At 43.9% G+C, this 15,627-nt stretch overlaps 1 protein-coding gene across 2 annotated transcripts in view; it reads right to left on the bottom strand.

Moving 5' to 3' along the window:
• The window catches only part of LOC306914202 (netrin receptor UNC5D-like), a 199,710-nt gene that overhangs the window by 45,391 nt on the left and 138,692 nt on the right, over positions 1-15,627 (bottom strand). The window lies entirely within an intron of this gene.

Below are 15,627 nucleotides of genomic sequence, written 5' to 3'. Positions count from 1 at the left end.
ATGCAACAATGTTGTATGCTAGATGTTAAGGTGTGAGTGAAGCCTTACACTACACTACGCTACTGTTTTTTTTTTTTTACCTGGTCCAGTGGGAGGGGCCTATCCTTTATATATAAGAAGGTTAAAGGAGTAGTTCACCCAAAGAATGACTTATTTTCTATCAATAAAATACACCATGAAGCCTTGAATTCTTGTACATTTGTTTGTTTATGTCACATTCCTAAACCAATGATTTGACGACCGGGTGGCTGCTCAGTAGGATACCCTTACTGACACTCTTTTAGGTCACATTCCCACCTAATACTTCGGTAGACTCAATGCGAATGGGCGGAGAATTTGGGATTCTTGCATATTTAATTTGCTGCGGTTTGCCTTCACACTGTCATCCGCAGCAATTGGAAACGCAGCAGGGGGACCTTTATCAATGTGTTCCATTCATAAACTAGCCTACACAGTGAAATCTATGGTGATAAAATTATACTCGTGCATGTGTCGTGCCGTCTGGGACTGTCCAGTCATCAAATTATTGGCTCAGGAATGCAAAACAAAAACAAAATCGTGTTCTTGAATGCAGGGCTTCATGGTGTGTGTAACTTTATTTTGTGAACTACTCCTTTAGTAGATTAACCCATTTAGGCCTGACATCGAGAAAAAAAAAAAAAGTTCGCTCTGAAAGAATATATATTCAAAGATTTGTGCCACATTTTCACGATTTTGAGCTTGTAGATCTGCTATTTTTCAATAGCTAAAGTATAACATAATGCTTAGTTAAAACACCAAAAGGGGTTCCCGCCCAAAATGGGTTAAAGGGCTGTCCTATAACAATAATGATGTCATCATCCACACTGATGAACCATAACATGCTGTCACTCAGTTTTTGTGGTTGAACAATAATATCTCCCTGTAAATTGAAATGGAGTGTGATTGTCAGTGTTCATCAGATCCTTCTGAGTGATCCCAGTGACATCGTTCCCCCTACTGTCGTTATCGCTGTGATTGTGGCGACGACGCCATCATCAGAGCTTCGGTTAGAGCTAGAAGAAGTCATATTTAGATGTGATAATTATGAAGTGATGTCTGTTGGTGTGAACGTAGCCTGGCTAATAAGCCAGACTCAAATCACACTGTCGTGTGGTATTTGAGTCTGGAGATGCTGTGTATGGATCTCGTTTCCCGGGGGTCGGGTTCAAACATTTTCTCTTTGACGCAATTGGTCAGAGCTACTGTCAGTCAAAGATCTCAAGCATTGAATGTCACTGTACCAAAGCCCGCCCATATTGCATACCGTGTCCCGATTGGCCACACCAGTTCTCTGGTGTAGGAAATGGGCGTACAATTGAGCCTCTCCAGACCGTAATCCGCCGGCAGGCTTTTTTTTTTTTTGCCAACGGCTGTTTCGGTCTGGCTGAGATCAGATTCTAAAAATGTCTTCTACATCCTGACAGTTTTCTGAAAAAGCTATGTTTCTATGTCAGTCGTTCTTCGATTTTTCAAAAATAGCAGACCTACAAGCTCGTAGCGCGCCACCGAGTGGCGCGCTACGAGCTTGTAGATCTGCTATTTTTCAATAGCTAAAGCATATCATAATGCTAACACCAAAAGGGGTTCCCGCCCAAAATGGGTTAAGGCACAGTGTGTGTCATTATTATAGACAATACACAGCAACATGAAGGTCATGCTTTTAAGGGCTTTATTTATAAGCTCAGTTGACATTATCCCTCTTATTACACGGCTGTTTACAAATTCCCTAGATCTCAGTGGTTTTCAAACCCAAGATCAAGATCCATTATTTATTTTTCCATTTGCGCCACGGACCACCACCATTTAGCTTCTCAGACCCAATACTTATTTTGTTGTCGTCGGATAATATTTTGTCCATAATTCCATGCTGTATTGATGTGGTACCATAGGAGGGATTAACAGGCAAACGTTAAAAAAACAACAATTCTTCTACATTTGATTGATTGATTGATTGATTCTTTATTGAAGTGTCATGCTTCCGAAGAAGCCCCGCCCATATGGACTCACAGGACACTTTTTACAGTTTACATGAACAATTACAATAAACCGACATGACGGTTTGCAAACAATGATCAATTGAATACCAAACTGACACTCCAGATCCTTACGAGCAGATTACATAATATATAACATAAAAAATAATACACCATTAGGCCTACATTGTCTAAAATGCGTAGACATCTTGCAAATTAAGTAATGAAGATGGTTTAATTTTACACTTTCAAGAGTTTAACCCATTTTGGGCGGGAACCCTTTTTGGTGTTTTAAGCATTATGTTATGCTTTAGCTATTGAAAAACAGCAGATCTACAAGCTCATAGCGCGGCACCGAGTGCCGCGCTATGAGCTTGTAGGTCTGCTATTTTTGAAAAATCGTGAAAATGTGCCTCAAATCTTTTGAGCACCACTGATACAGAAACATAAGGACATTTATTTATTTTTTCGACGTCAGGCCTAAATGGGTTAAAGGTATAGGGTTCATTTGGTTACCAACTCTCCATCATTTAGCTGGGGACCACCTGGAACCCCCTCAAGGACCACGTGGTCCCCAGAGACCACTGACCACCGCTGAAGAGGGAAAGAACGAGTCATATGGAGCCCTGGGAGATTCCGGTCAACAGCATATACGGTTTAAAGGACCACTTCACCACTTTTCAACCTATCTTCCTATAGTAGGTCCTCACAAATAATCATGAAAAAATTGTGCAATTCTTTTCTACTCAGTCTGTGTCTCATAGGAGGGCATTGGGGAGTTCAGAAACCGTCTTCCAGTGACATCATCGATGGGGAATACAAGCTAATAGAAACTGCAGGCTTACTAGTCCTGAAAAGTTGCAATGCGAAAATGGAAGCCATCGTTCTCACGATAATGAAAATCTAAACATTTTTGTAAAATAATGTTGTTAAAAAAAAATCTGCCTAATGATGATGTCACTGGAAGACGGTTTCTAAACTGCCCACGGCCCTCCTATGAGACACAGAGTAGAAAAAAATCGTGCCATTTTATCATGATTATTAGTGAGGACCTATTATATGAAGATAGGTTGAAAAGTGGTGAAGTGGTCCTTTAAGTGGTTAAGTCTATATAGGTATATGTGACAGAATACACAACACTTACTTACACATACTGTATGCCTCTTTTTTTGTAATGGTTCATACATTATGCAAACCACCTGTCTGACCGGCCCAGGCCCAGGTGGCCAGCTGGTCAGACATTAATGCAGCACTATACAGTTTGTAACTTTCCTCTTCTACCCTGGATTTGAACCCAGTTTCCTGCGCAAGTGCTGAAACTTTTACCTCATAGATATAAATCCTAGAGATGCCTAGGTTGGACACGTTTGGAGTGGCATCGGTCGCTGCAGTTCATTGGAGCGACCGTGTATCGCACTGTAAAGGTGGCCTTACACTAGCCGATAATCGGGCATTGTTGACGCTCGGGGGGTGCCCGACCGCTCAAAGCGCGATCGGGATCGGCCCAATCAACATCAAGAATGTTTGATATTTGCTCTGCCCCGCTTCCGATTATCCTGTAGTGTGTGGTGCTATCAGATTTCAGATTGAAAAAAATCGGCTAGTGTAAGGCCACCTTAAGGCAGAAGTCACAGCGCGTCTTTTCCGCTACTTATCAATTCAATCCAAAGGAGCTTTATAGAGGGTATGCACGTGACATCATCATCAAACCCAGAAGTTATGCAGGAATGCCCACTGAGTGGCAAAAACTACTTTCTGGCCTTGACAGCCCATACATCCACACAGAAAAGTCATATCTGATTGCATTAAACAACATTAAACAATGTTAAACTCACTTTGCCTGTTGCTTTGCCACTCGATGTGCCATTCACTTTAAGCATGCGCATACCCTCTATTGGCATGAGAAAACAAACATTGCCTCTGATTGGCATACCGGATGTCCGTTCTGTGACGCACACGGAGGCTCCTGTGAATCACCAATGCGGTCACGCGGAAGCTTCCCTCATTTGAGTACAGACGCCCCAGAGCCTCATATCTATGTCTATGGTTGGAACGCCTCAGGGATGCCAGCGGGTTGTGCCAGAGCCATAAGTGGCTGTGTGATCCGAGCAGCCTATAGCACGGGGCGTCTCTTCTTGTCATACTGAACCGGGGGGGGGGGGGGGGGGGATTGTCAGTATGATGGTGGTGGGCCGGTGGGGGGGGATTGTCAGGATGATGGCATTTGGTTAACCCATTTTGGGCGGGAACCCCTTTTGGTGTTAGCATTATGTTATGCTTTAGCTATTGACAAATAGCAGATCTACAAGCTCATAGCGCGCCACCGAGTGGCGCGCTACGAGCTTGTAGGTCTGCTATTTTTGAAAAATCGAAGAACGACTGACATAGAAACATAGCTTTTTGAGTGGTGCAACCACTCCAACGAACAGCAATGTCCGTGTTCAACTAGCAATGTCCGTGTTCAACTATGTGTGTTTGTGTGTGACTATGTGTGTGACCAGTACCAATGAGTACCAAAAGTGACGCTGTCAGGATGTAGAAGACATTTTTAGAATCTGATCTCAGGTCAAAATGTGTTAAGGCAGACAGCCGTCTACATACAGGCTGACATGCATGGTGCGCTGCTGTGCGTTGGATGCATTGTGGATGGATATAGCACGAGGAAAGCGTCTGTCGGATGTGAGCGAAGCTTCGGGGGGGATGTTTGTGTGATGTGACATTGTTAGCGGGCGGTACGGCACGTGGGGAACGGGTGAGGATTTGGCTGAGGGCCCAGACACTGACTGACGTACGCTGCGAGACGAGTGGGACACGGTGCTCCCAGGGGTGGAAACAAGGAACTAAGTACTTTAACCCATTTTGACCTGAGATCAGATTCTAAAAATGTCTTCTACATCCTGACAGTTTTCCGAAAAAGCTATGTTTCTGTGTCAGTCGTTCTTCGACTTTTCAAAAATAGCAGATCTACAAGCTCGTAGCGCGCCACTCGGTGGCGCGCTATGAGCTTGTAGATCTGCTATTTTTCAATAGCTAAAGCATAACATGATGCTAACACCAAAAGGGGTTCCCGCCCAAAATGGGTTATAGATTTAGATCATTACAAGACATACATTACCGACAGTATATCTATCTATAAATGCACCACGTCTCTGTACGTCGGTACGTCTGTAATCCACACTTGAGAACCGTTCGCCTCACCGACTTCAAATTCCACACACTGTACGCGTTCCATCCCCCACAGGGAGTGAGTGCAGTGCCTGGTGTCGAGCCGGTCGGACCCACGGTTGTCCAGAACCGCCACGAAAGGCGCGGGCGGGCTCTGGACGGGGCCCCTGCCCACCAGGCTCCATATATGGAGCTGGCCTGTTCTGACATCACAACACTCCATATTTGGGCATGCCTGACACAGAACTCCAGGAATAAAGGGACACAGAGAGACAGATACACAAATCTCCATATATGGGCATAAAAGGGACACAGACAGATGGGTGGATACGGGTACTCCGACACGGGTAATAATAATAGTAATGAATTGCATTTTTATAGCGCTTTTCCAAGTGCTCAAATCGCTTTACAACGGTTCATTCATTCATACATTGGGAGGTGAAGCGGCGAACAGTCGACGCCAGCGTCCTCACTTCCCACATTCACACACCAATGGTGGCGAGCTCACACACCGACCGACTCATTGGAGGCAGTGTAGGGTTCAGTGTCTTGCCCAAGGACACTTCGACATGTGGACAGGAGGAGCCGGGATTCGAACCGCCGACCCAGGGATCATTGGACGACCTGCTCTACCTCCTGAGCCACAGCCGCGGGTACAATGGGTATTGTATAGCCGGGTGGGGTGGATCTCCAACTTCCATCGTTACTGTTACTAAAGCTTTCTGTCAGAGTATCGGCAGGGTGGACTGGACAACCTCTGCTTTCTGTTCACTCTCTTCTCTTCACTTTCTCACCGACACTATCTCCTCATCAGAGACGCTGTGGGATTAGATACACTATATGTCTCTATATGCCAGTTCCTCTTTGTGTATCGTTTTCCCTGCGCCTCCTCTCCTCTCCTCTCCTCTCCTCTCCTCTCCTCTCCTCTCCTCTCCCGTGATGGAAAATAACAAGTATAGGCCTAGAATTTTGAGGTTTTTTTCCAATTTGCTATAGCCTACTCTTTTTGTTTCTACTCCACTAGATCTCAGAGGAAAATATGCACCTTCACTACAATTGAGTACCACAGACGAAAAACAGTCTAAGTCCAAATTTAATTCTGACCCCTCCACGAAAAGGCCTCGTTGTCCTGACCCCTTATCTATCATTTATATATATTATGGATCAATAGTGTGGACTTAAACTGTTTTTCGTCTGTGGCATTCAATTATTAGAAAACTTTACTTTGAATACTTTTGTATCATTGCACTATTGATACCCTTACTTAAGTAAGAATGTTGAGTACTTCTTCCACCGCCGCCCCTTGCCCTTCAAAGCAGATCTCCTCCTCTACTCTGTCCTTCCTCTTACCTCACCACTCTTCCTCTTATCTCTCCATCTCTGGGTATCAGCCTTTCTGTTGAATTCTCCAGGCACAGATCATCATCGTCTTTGTCCCAACTTCCTCTGTGCGTGTGTGCACATGCGTGTGTGTGTGTGTGTGCGTGCGCGTGCACATTACATGTGCACTGTGCAGGTGTCATCCCCTCTGTCCCATCCTCCTCTCCCCTCCTCTTCTTTCACTATATTCTCCTTCCATCCGTCCATCTCTATCTCTCCTTCTGTCACTCTCCATCATGGCATTTCCAGGAGGAGATTCTTTGTCAACAAAATGCCTTCCTAAGTAAGACTGATCCCCCACAGAGGGCTGTGCTGAGTGTGTCTGTGTTCCACTGATCGTCCTGTCAAAGACTGTTAGTCACTGAAGTGCAGACAAACAAAACAACCTCTATGGAGTTTGGACTGAGTTTAAACCATTTTGGGCGGGAACCCCTTTTGGTGTTAGCATTATGTTATGCTTTAGCTATTGAAAAATAGCAGATCTACAAGCTCATAGCGCGCCACCGAGTGGCGCGCTACGAGCTTGTAGGTCTGCTATTTTTGAAAAATCGTGAAAATATTTATTTCAGAAAACTGGAGGATTTAGAATACATTTTTTTAAATTTCGAGATCAGGCCAAAATGGGTTAATATCGTTTCATAATATTCACTGAAGTGAAAGAGGTTTTTCCAAATGATGAAAGACCGTTCTCCAAGGCAATGGTCTCTCTGTTCTCAAACTCTCGTCCTTCACCAGTTCCTGAGTCATGGGGACTATATCGCACACGTGGCAGATTTCACGAGAAAAAAACAAAAACATGAAAGCACGAGACGACAACCAACTGTACCAAACTATTACAAAGTGTTTCTACAGCGACTTATATAAAAAAAGAGAAAGACAAAAAGTTAGGCACACGTGCGAGAAGTGAGAAAAAAAAAAAGTAAATTGTTGAGTCAGAAATTGGTGGCGGTACAACACGTGCTTTTTACTCTGAAGGTGGAGAATGGAGGCCTGCACTGCCAATTTTGCCACAATGGAGAACAATCTTTCATCGCATGAAAAATGCCTCTACTTCATGTGAGTTATGAGAGCTGCAGTCCCCAAAGTACAGACAGCAAAACAATCTTCATGGGCTGTTAACGTATTGTCTGTGGCTGGGCTGGACCACTCCTGTGGTGGCGAAAATGCATATAAACACTATGGTATTGATTCATTTAATGTAGCCTACTAGTAGATGATACTTAACACTCTAATTACTAGCCTGGCTAATAAGCCAGACCGAATCAGCCGTTGGCAAAAAAAAATTTGCCTGCCGGCGGATTGCGGTCTGGAGAGGCTCAATTGTACGCCCATTTCCTACACCAGAGAACTGGTGTGGCCAATCGGGACACGGTATGCAATATGGGCGGGCTTTGGTACAGTGACGTTCAATGCTTGAGACCTTTGACTGACAGTAGCTCTGACCAATTGCGTCAAAGAGAAAATGTTTGAACCCGCCCCCCGGGAAACAAGATCCATACACAGCATCTCCAGACTCAAATACCACACGACAGTGTGATTTGAGTCTGGCTTATTAGCCAGGCTATCTAATTACCACCTGTTCTTCACTGACAAACTCATTAAAGACCTCCGTCTCATATAAACCTATTTCAAACTGTGTGAGTCAACTATAGAATACAGTCCATTTAAGGAATGACCATCTCTTGTTACTCCTGAAACTCTGTACACGGCTGAAAGTATAAAATATGTGTGTGACATGTGTGTAGGGGGTGTGCTGGAGGAAGCTCTGGAGGGAGACACTATAGTCTCTCTCTGGTGTGATGACATATACAATAAAAGAATGGAGTTCGAATCCTGATCCTGAATCCTTGAGTTCTGCTTCTTCCTGATGTTGTTTACTTACTAATAGTAATATCAAAAGCTGCCGTACCTAATGCCCTGGAATCTTGTTGTATTTGCCATGTTTATCCCATTCAGGCCTGACGTCGAAATTAAAAAAATAAAGTTTTCTAAATCATGACAAATTTCTGAAAGATTTGAGGCACATTTGAACGATGTTTCAAAAATAGCAGACTTACAAGTTCGTAGCGCGCCACTCGGTGGCGCGCTATGAGCTTGTAGATCTGCTATTTTTCAATAGCTAAATAGGCCTATCTCACAGAATTTCCCCGCCCCCTTTCCACGCCCCCTTTCGGAGCTATAGTGGTGATAGCGTGACGTCACTCCATAGACACTACATGTTAACAGAGGTCATTTAAGAAGTCTACAACTTTTGTTTTCTCAAGGTAAGGTTTGTTCTATCTGTTCGAGCTGATTTACCATCTCGTTTGCTTCATAATAATATTGGTCTGTCACATTTTTACATTAGGAAATGTACTTAGATTCTCCAGAGAAAAAAACGTGTAAATGTTAAATGTCACCACTAGCTACCGGAAGGGGGCGTGGAAAGGGGTCTATGAGATAGGCCTATTATAACATAGTGTTTAAAGGAGCATTCAGTGATTTGGGTGATTTGGAAAAAAACCCGGCCCGCCCTGGTAACAAGATGTACACATGCACGCACTACAGTGGGGGGGGGGGGGGGGACACAACAGACCAACAGCACGTGCACCAAGGCCCACCCCACTCGATCATGATTGGAGGAAGGCCCCTCTCATCCTGATTGGATGAAAGCTTTGCCACCCAAAGCCCAAACCGAAACTAGGGTTTGTTTTACTCCAGGGGCTCACTGGGGACAGGGAGGAACTCCTTATATGGTCAGCACACTTTATAGTAGGGAGGATTATCCAAAAAATAAGAAAAAATAAGTGATATTTGAATTAAGTGAAATCACTGAATATACCTTTAAAACACCAAAAGGGGTTCCCGGCCAAAATGGGTTATACCATGCAGCACTAGTCCCTTATGTGCTTTGGTTACAGAAGACTTTCAGGAAAAGCTACCGCGTGACAAATAACACTTTCATATCGTTTCATATCTTATTCAGTGTCTGTAGAGAGACTTGATACATCGTCCCAAAATGTGAGAGTGCTACAGTATGTGGTTTTCTCCAGGGAGGATATAATGCGAATAGAGACATTGTGAATTTGAAATATCGTCTCTGTCAAGAGGGGAAACCTTGTATGTGAAAACAGCCAATCTACACGCTCGTTATGTGGCAACGCGTTGGGGGCTTGTAAGATCTGCTGTTTTCACTATACTTTTGTGCGACACTCTTGCATGATAAATAAATGGTGCATTTATATAGTTGCCTTTATCCAAGGCGCTTTACAATGATTGTGCATTACGTTCGCCCATTCCCACACACATTCACACATCCGATGGCGGGGGAAACCATGCAAGGCACCCGCACCTGCTCATTGCGAGCAATTAGGGGTTCAGTGTCTTGCTCAAGGACACTTCGACGCCAACTCTGAGGAACGCTCTACCTACCGATCCACTGCTGCCCCTGGGCCAAAATATGGGCTATATAGCCATTTTATAAATTATAACATTAACCCATTTTGACCTGAGATCAGATTCTAAAAATGTCTTCTACATCCTGACAGTTTTCTGAAAAAGCTATGTTTCTATGTCAGTCGTTCTTCGATTTTTCAAAAATAGCAGACCTACAAGCTCGTAGCGCGCCACTCGGTGGCGCGCTATGAGCTTGTAGATCTGCTATTTTTCAATAGCTAAAGCATAACATAATGCTAACACCAAAAGGGTGGATAATAATTATGTTCACTTGGGGAGGGTCATGTAAAATCTACAGTATTTGTGTCACCGGAAGGGTCACAGCTTTTTATTTCAGAGCACTCTTAAAATCCTCCGATGACCCCTCATTCTAAATAATGAAGTCCCTATAGTGACTATACAGGAAAAACTCATATGGGTCCATTTGTCTCTGCGGATGGTTTATGAAATGGAGAAAACAAATGTCGACTTGCCTTGTTGCTAACAAAGTTATCAAACACTGTAATCAAAGTTTGTTTTGCTACAACATGAGCCGTTTGAAGATACAAAGGGAATTACTCATATTATAATCATGGACAGACAGAATTAGAGATCTTGAAGATTTGCGTTTAAACATTCAGAACATTCTTCTAATCAGAGAACTTCATCCTTTAATCAACATCCTTGATCTACTAACTATAATTGTCATCATACACAGATCTGCACAGCTACTGAATTTGAGGATGTTTAATTCTACTTACAGCTCCTACCACTTTAACCAATCAGTATATAGTTCTCTATAGGTCTGCTAAGGACCCCCAAAATGCTGAGGACCTCGCCATCTGAAAATGCTTAGGGCTGGGACCCCCAGAAGAGAAGATTTGTGTTCTAAATCCTAAGAGTTTTCTGAAAAAAATGTTGTATAATTATGGTCACACCTCGTGACACCACATGACATCATGGAGACCCTTAGATCTCCATATATGGTCGTCAGTCCATCACGCCTTGTGACATCACACGCTCCATATGTCATTCTGACACCATCAAACCTGAAAATGAAGGCCAGCGGCCCTACCTGGTCCCCTCATCAAACCCTGTACACTCAAGATACCGCCCCCGATGCCACCCTTTGGTCTCCAGATATGGAGCTGACCTGTTCTGACATTGCATATGTTGATCTGACCTCATCAAACCCTGTGCACTCAAGACACGCTCCATATACATTACATTACATTACAGTCATTTAGCAGACGCTTTTATCCAAAGCGACTTACAATAAGTGTATTCAACATAGGTAGGGAACCAAAACTACTAATCACCAGAAGTCTTTAGTGCATTTTCTGCAAAAACAAGCAACCAAGAGTATACCTAGCGCTAAGGTAAAAGTGCAATATATCAGCTACCTATTTCCTTAAACAGATGAGACAAAATAGCTAAATCAAATGAGCATGAGCTAAAACAATTAAGTGTATCGACTAAACAAGATCCAATAAACAATACAACAATAGAAAACAAGCGTTCGTACAACTAGTTAACAACAAGTAGGTCAGGCAGAGAGGAAGGGTAGTGTTTCCTGAAGAGGTGGGTTTTCAACCTGCGGCGAAATATGGGCAGTGACTCTGCTGTCCTAACATCAGTGGGAAGTTCATTCCACCACTGTGGGGCCAGAACAGAAAAGAGTCGTGACCGTGTGGATCGGCCAGAAGGACCCTTGAGTGACAAGGCAATCAGTCGCCCCGAGGTGGCAGACCGAAGTGGTCGGGCAGGGGTGTAGGCATCGACCATAGCCCGGAGGTAGGAAGGAGCTGTTCCTTTCACTGCCCTATAGGCTAACACCAGGGTTTTGAACTGGATGCGAGCCGCTACATATATGGCCAGACCTCATCAAACCCTGTACACTCAAATCACTTCCCCCGCTGCCACCCTTAGATCTCCATATATGGAGCTGACCTGTTCTGACGACCCCCCCATGCCAAAGCACCAGTGCTCGCCCAGCAATCTGCCCTCACCCAGGCGGATGCGTTGCACGCCACCTCGCCCTTTAGGGTGCTGCTGTGTTGTGTACACACACATGCTGTGCTTTCACCGTTTGAAGTAGGCTGCTGCCGTTTGCCAGAGTCGTTTGGATAGCAAAGTCTCTTAACCAATTCAGGCCTGACATTGAAGTCTTCAAAATCCTGACAGTTTTCTGAAATACGTCATGTTTCTGTATCAGTGGTGCTCAATATTTCATGTCAAGGACCCCAACAATGATATGTAATTGGCCACCGACCCCATCTGAAAATATGTTGTTCCTGCTTGTTCATGTTGACCCTCCCAGAAGCAAAGATTTGAGTTAAAAACGTTCGCTCTGAAAGAAAGTGTGTGCCACATTTTCACGATTTTTCAAAAATAGCAGACCTACAAGCTCATAGCGCGCCACTTGGTGGCGCGCTATGAGCTTGTAGATCTGCTATTTTTCAACAGCTATATTATAACAATGTTTAAAACACCAAAAGGGGTTCCCGCCCAAAATGGGTTTATAGCGTTTGTAGACAGTGTGGGGTCAACAGAGCCAGTGTTTATAATTGACCATGTTTCGCCTACCGTGAAGCAACTTGAGGAGCCTGGATCTAAACCTCAACCAATGCAAAGCACAACACTATATTATTCTAATCTACAATACAGTAGTCTCTTTATTTACCATATTTAAACCATACAGAAGTCATGGGTCAATTACAGCTAGTTCAATTCGTCTGTCATGAATAGTTAATAACAGTACATATCTAGAGAAGATATGATGTACATATGAAATATTGACATGTCACAGTGCATGTTGTAAATGTTTTATTTAATGTAATTTAATTTGCGTCACAGCGGAGAGTGGAATAGGCAGCCTTCAGTACAAGTTCTGTTGTAGCTGTGTTTGGTAAATATTTTTGAAATAATAATTTAAAACAAAATGTCGGAAGCAAAAAATAAAAGGGACCCATAAAAATGTGTCCTGGCCCACTGTTTGGGGGTGCATTATAGGACATCCAGCCATCCATCCAGAGAGCTCCAGACTTCCCTCTCCAGAGCAAAATTACTAACTTCCTCCTGGGGGATCCCGAGGCATTCCAAGGCCAGTGAGTCAATGAAATCCCTCCAACTGCGCCTTGGTCTGCCCCGGGGTGTCCTCCCAGTGGGACGTGCATCGAGGACTTCCCTTATAGAGCGTTGCAGTCCCGCCCCCTCAAGAGACCCGGAAAAGAAATCCCGGTTCATTTTCCTCATAGACTTTTCAGAAAGTATTTATTTAAAGACGTTTACGCCGCGGACAAAGCCAACTCTTGTCGTGACAAATCATGACAACAAACACAATTTTTCGGGCCAAACAAATAATTAGAAAGTAGAAAAAAATGGCAGGTTACAACACTTTTTTTGTTGTTTTTCTTCTTTGTAATTATTTGTTTGGTCCAAAATATTGTGTGCGTTGTCATGATTTGTCACGACAAGAGTTGGCTTCGTACGACGCTTAAAAGGTCTTTAAATAAATACGTTTTGAAATGTCTATCGGAAAAATGCATCGGGATTCATTTCCTGGGCCTGGCGTCGTCGTGAAAGGGGGCGGGACGGCGACGCTCTATAGGGACATGCTCGAGAGACATCCTAACCAGATGCCCGAACCACCTGGCAAATCGAGTGGCAAAGCAACAGGCAAAGTGAGTTTAACATTGTTTAATGTTGTTTAATGCAATCAGATAGGACTTTTCTGTTTGGATGTATGGGCTGTCAAGGCCAGAAAGTAGTTTTTTGCCACTCATTAGGCATTCCTGCATAACTTCCGGGTTTGATGATGATGTCACGCGCATATGACAGTATAACAGGCCCATGTGAAAAAACGGAGGCAGAGGTTCTGCCCTGGCATCCAAGGAGTGGGTACACAGTTTCGCCAACGGTGCCATACAGTAGATTAGCTGACCACAGACGGAACCACGGACAGACGGATAGGGTGCAAAACATATAGGGCTCCATTTTCATCACCGCTAAACCCCTTATCCCTAAACTTCTTTGCCTATTTTTACTATTTTGCAAAACATGAAAATGAAAATGTAGCCCATAGTCTCGGCCATGCCTTTCAGCCTGGCGGAGACAAAAAGGAGGAGATGAAAGAAAGAAAGAAATGGAAAAAGACAGAAAAAGAAAAATAATACTTTCTCTGCGAGGAGGATCATCACTGCAGAGTCTCAAGTGTGTGTTAAAGAGAAAGTAGGTTGTCATTTAATCCCATGGAGTGTGCTGTGTGTCTGTGCTGTATCAATCACACTGCCTCCCCCCTCAGTGGGTGTGATGATGAATGTGATAACATGGAAATAGCATCTGGCCTAAATCTCTGGGAAAACAAGAACTGTTTACTCTTTGAACTTGAACTGGGAGTAGAGCTATAGCTGTTCCGATACCACCATGGTAATAGCAGACGATATAGAGGGTATGCGCATGCTTAAAGTGAATGGCACATCGAGTGGCAAATCGAGTGGCAAAGCAACAGGCAAAGTGAGTTTAACATTGTTTAATGTTGTTTAATGCAATCAGATATGACTTTTCTCTGTGGATGTATGGGCTGTCAAGGCCAGAAAGTAGTTTTTTGCCACTCAGTAGGTGTTCCTGCATAACTTCCTGGTTTGATGATGATGTCACGCGCATATCCCTCTATTGCCTAAAAATGCTGGTATCGGCGAGTATATGCCAGTCTATGCCATTCCGATACCACGGAATTAATCACATGAAGATATATAATTGGCACATTTCGAATGCTTCAGTTGCTCGACCGTTTTATACACAAACGTACGTTTTTTAAAGTGTTTACATTATTGTTTTCCTAACTAAGCTGCACTTTAATGAATGGAATTTGTATTTATTTCTAGATCAGTGGTTCTCAATAAAGCAATAAGCCACGAGAGGTCTCAGGTTACCGGGTATTTTACAATGGCTGGGGGCGTAGGCAGACCCGACGCGCAGCCGAGGGTCTTCTACCCTCCCAGCCATTGTAAAATACCCGATAAGCTGGGGCCTCGAGTGGCTTATTGCTTTTCTAAAACGGTTACAAACATATAGCAATATTAACCTCATAAAACTATTAAATTCACAAAAGTAGCTACGCTTTGCGCCACCAGAGCGAGCCACATCACTTCCTTGTTTTGCTCGGCAAGTAGGCTATGTGACGGGAGAATAGCGCTTGATGTCTTTACGGGGCTGCCTGGAGCCACACATTCACAGTCATATGAGTGCGGGCGGTGCTTACACGCCCGCACGGCCAGCGTGTGTAAGGCAATCAAGTGCTCCCCTGGTCTACAAGGCTGCAGGATGATAGAAAGTGATTGAAGGTGTGGATTAATTTACACCGGTCACGTGACGGTAACCAGCCAATCAGAATCAAGTATTGGGACTAACCGTTTTAGAAACATATTTCAATTTCAAGGACCCCCGCCCTCATAACTCTGAGAGTTATGAAACAAAATGGACCCGTCCGTTACAGACCTGCGAGGGGACATTTGGAACCCCATTAAGGAACCCAGCAGAGAGTCCTTGTTCCCCACTTGGAGAACCACTGTCCTAGGTTGTTTTTAAATTACACACTGGGATCAGATCCGTACTCGCTATATCAACCAATACACAAGTTATGGGTATTGGAATCGGTATCGGGAAGGAGAAA

The sequence above is a fragment of the Electrona antarctica genome (genome assembly GCF_951216825.1).
Source record: "Electrona antarctica genome assembly, chromosome: 21".
NCBI lineage: Eukaryota > Metazoa > Chordata > Actinopteri > Myctophiformes > Myctophidae > Electrona > Electrona antarctica.
The sequence above is the reverse complement of the archived record's forward strand: the minus strand, read 5'-3'. Positions and strand labels throughout refer to the sequence as shown.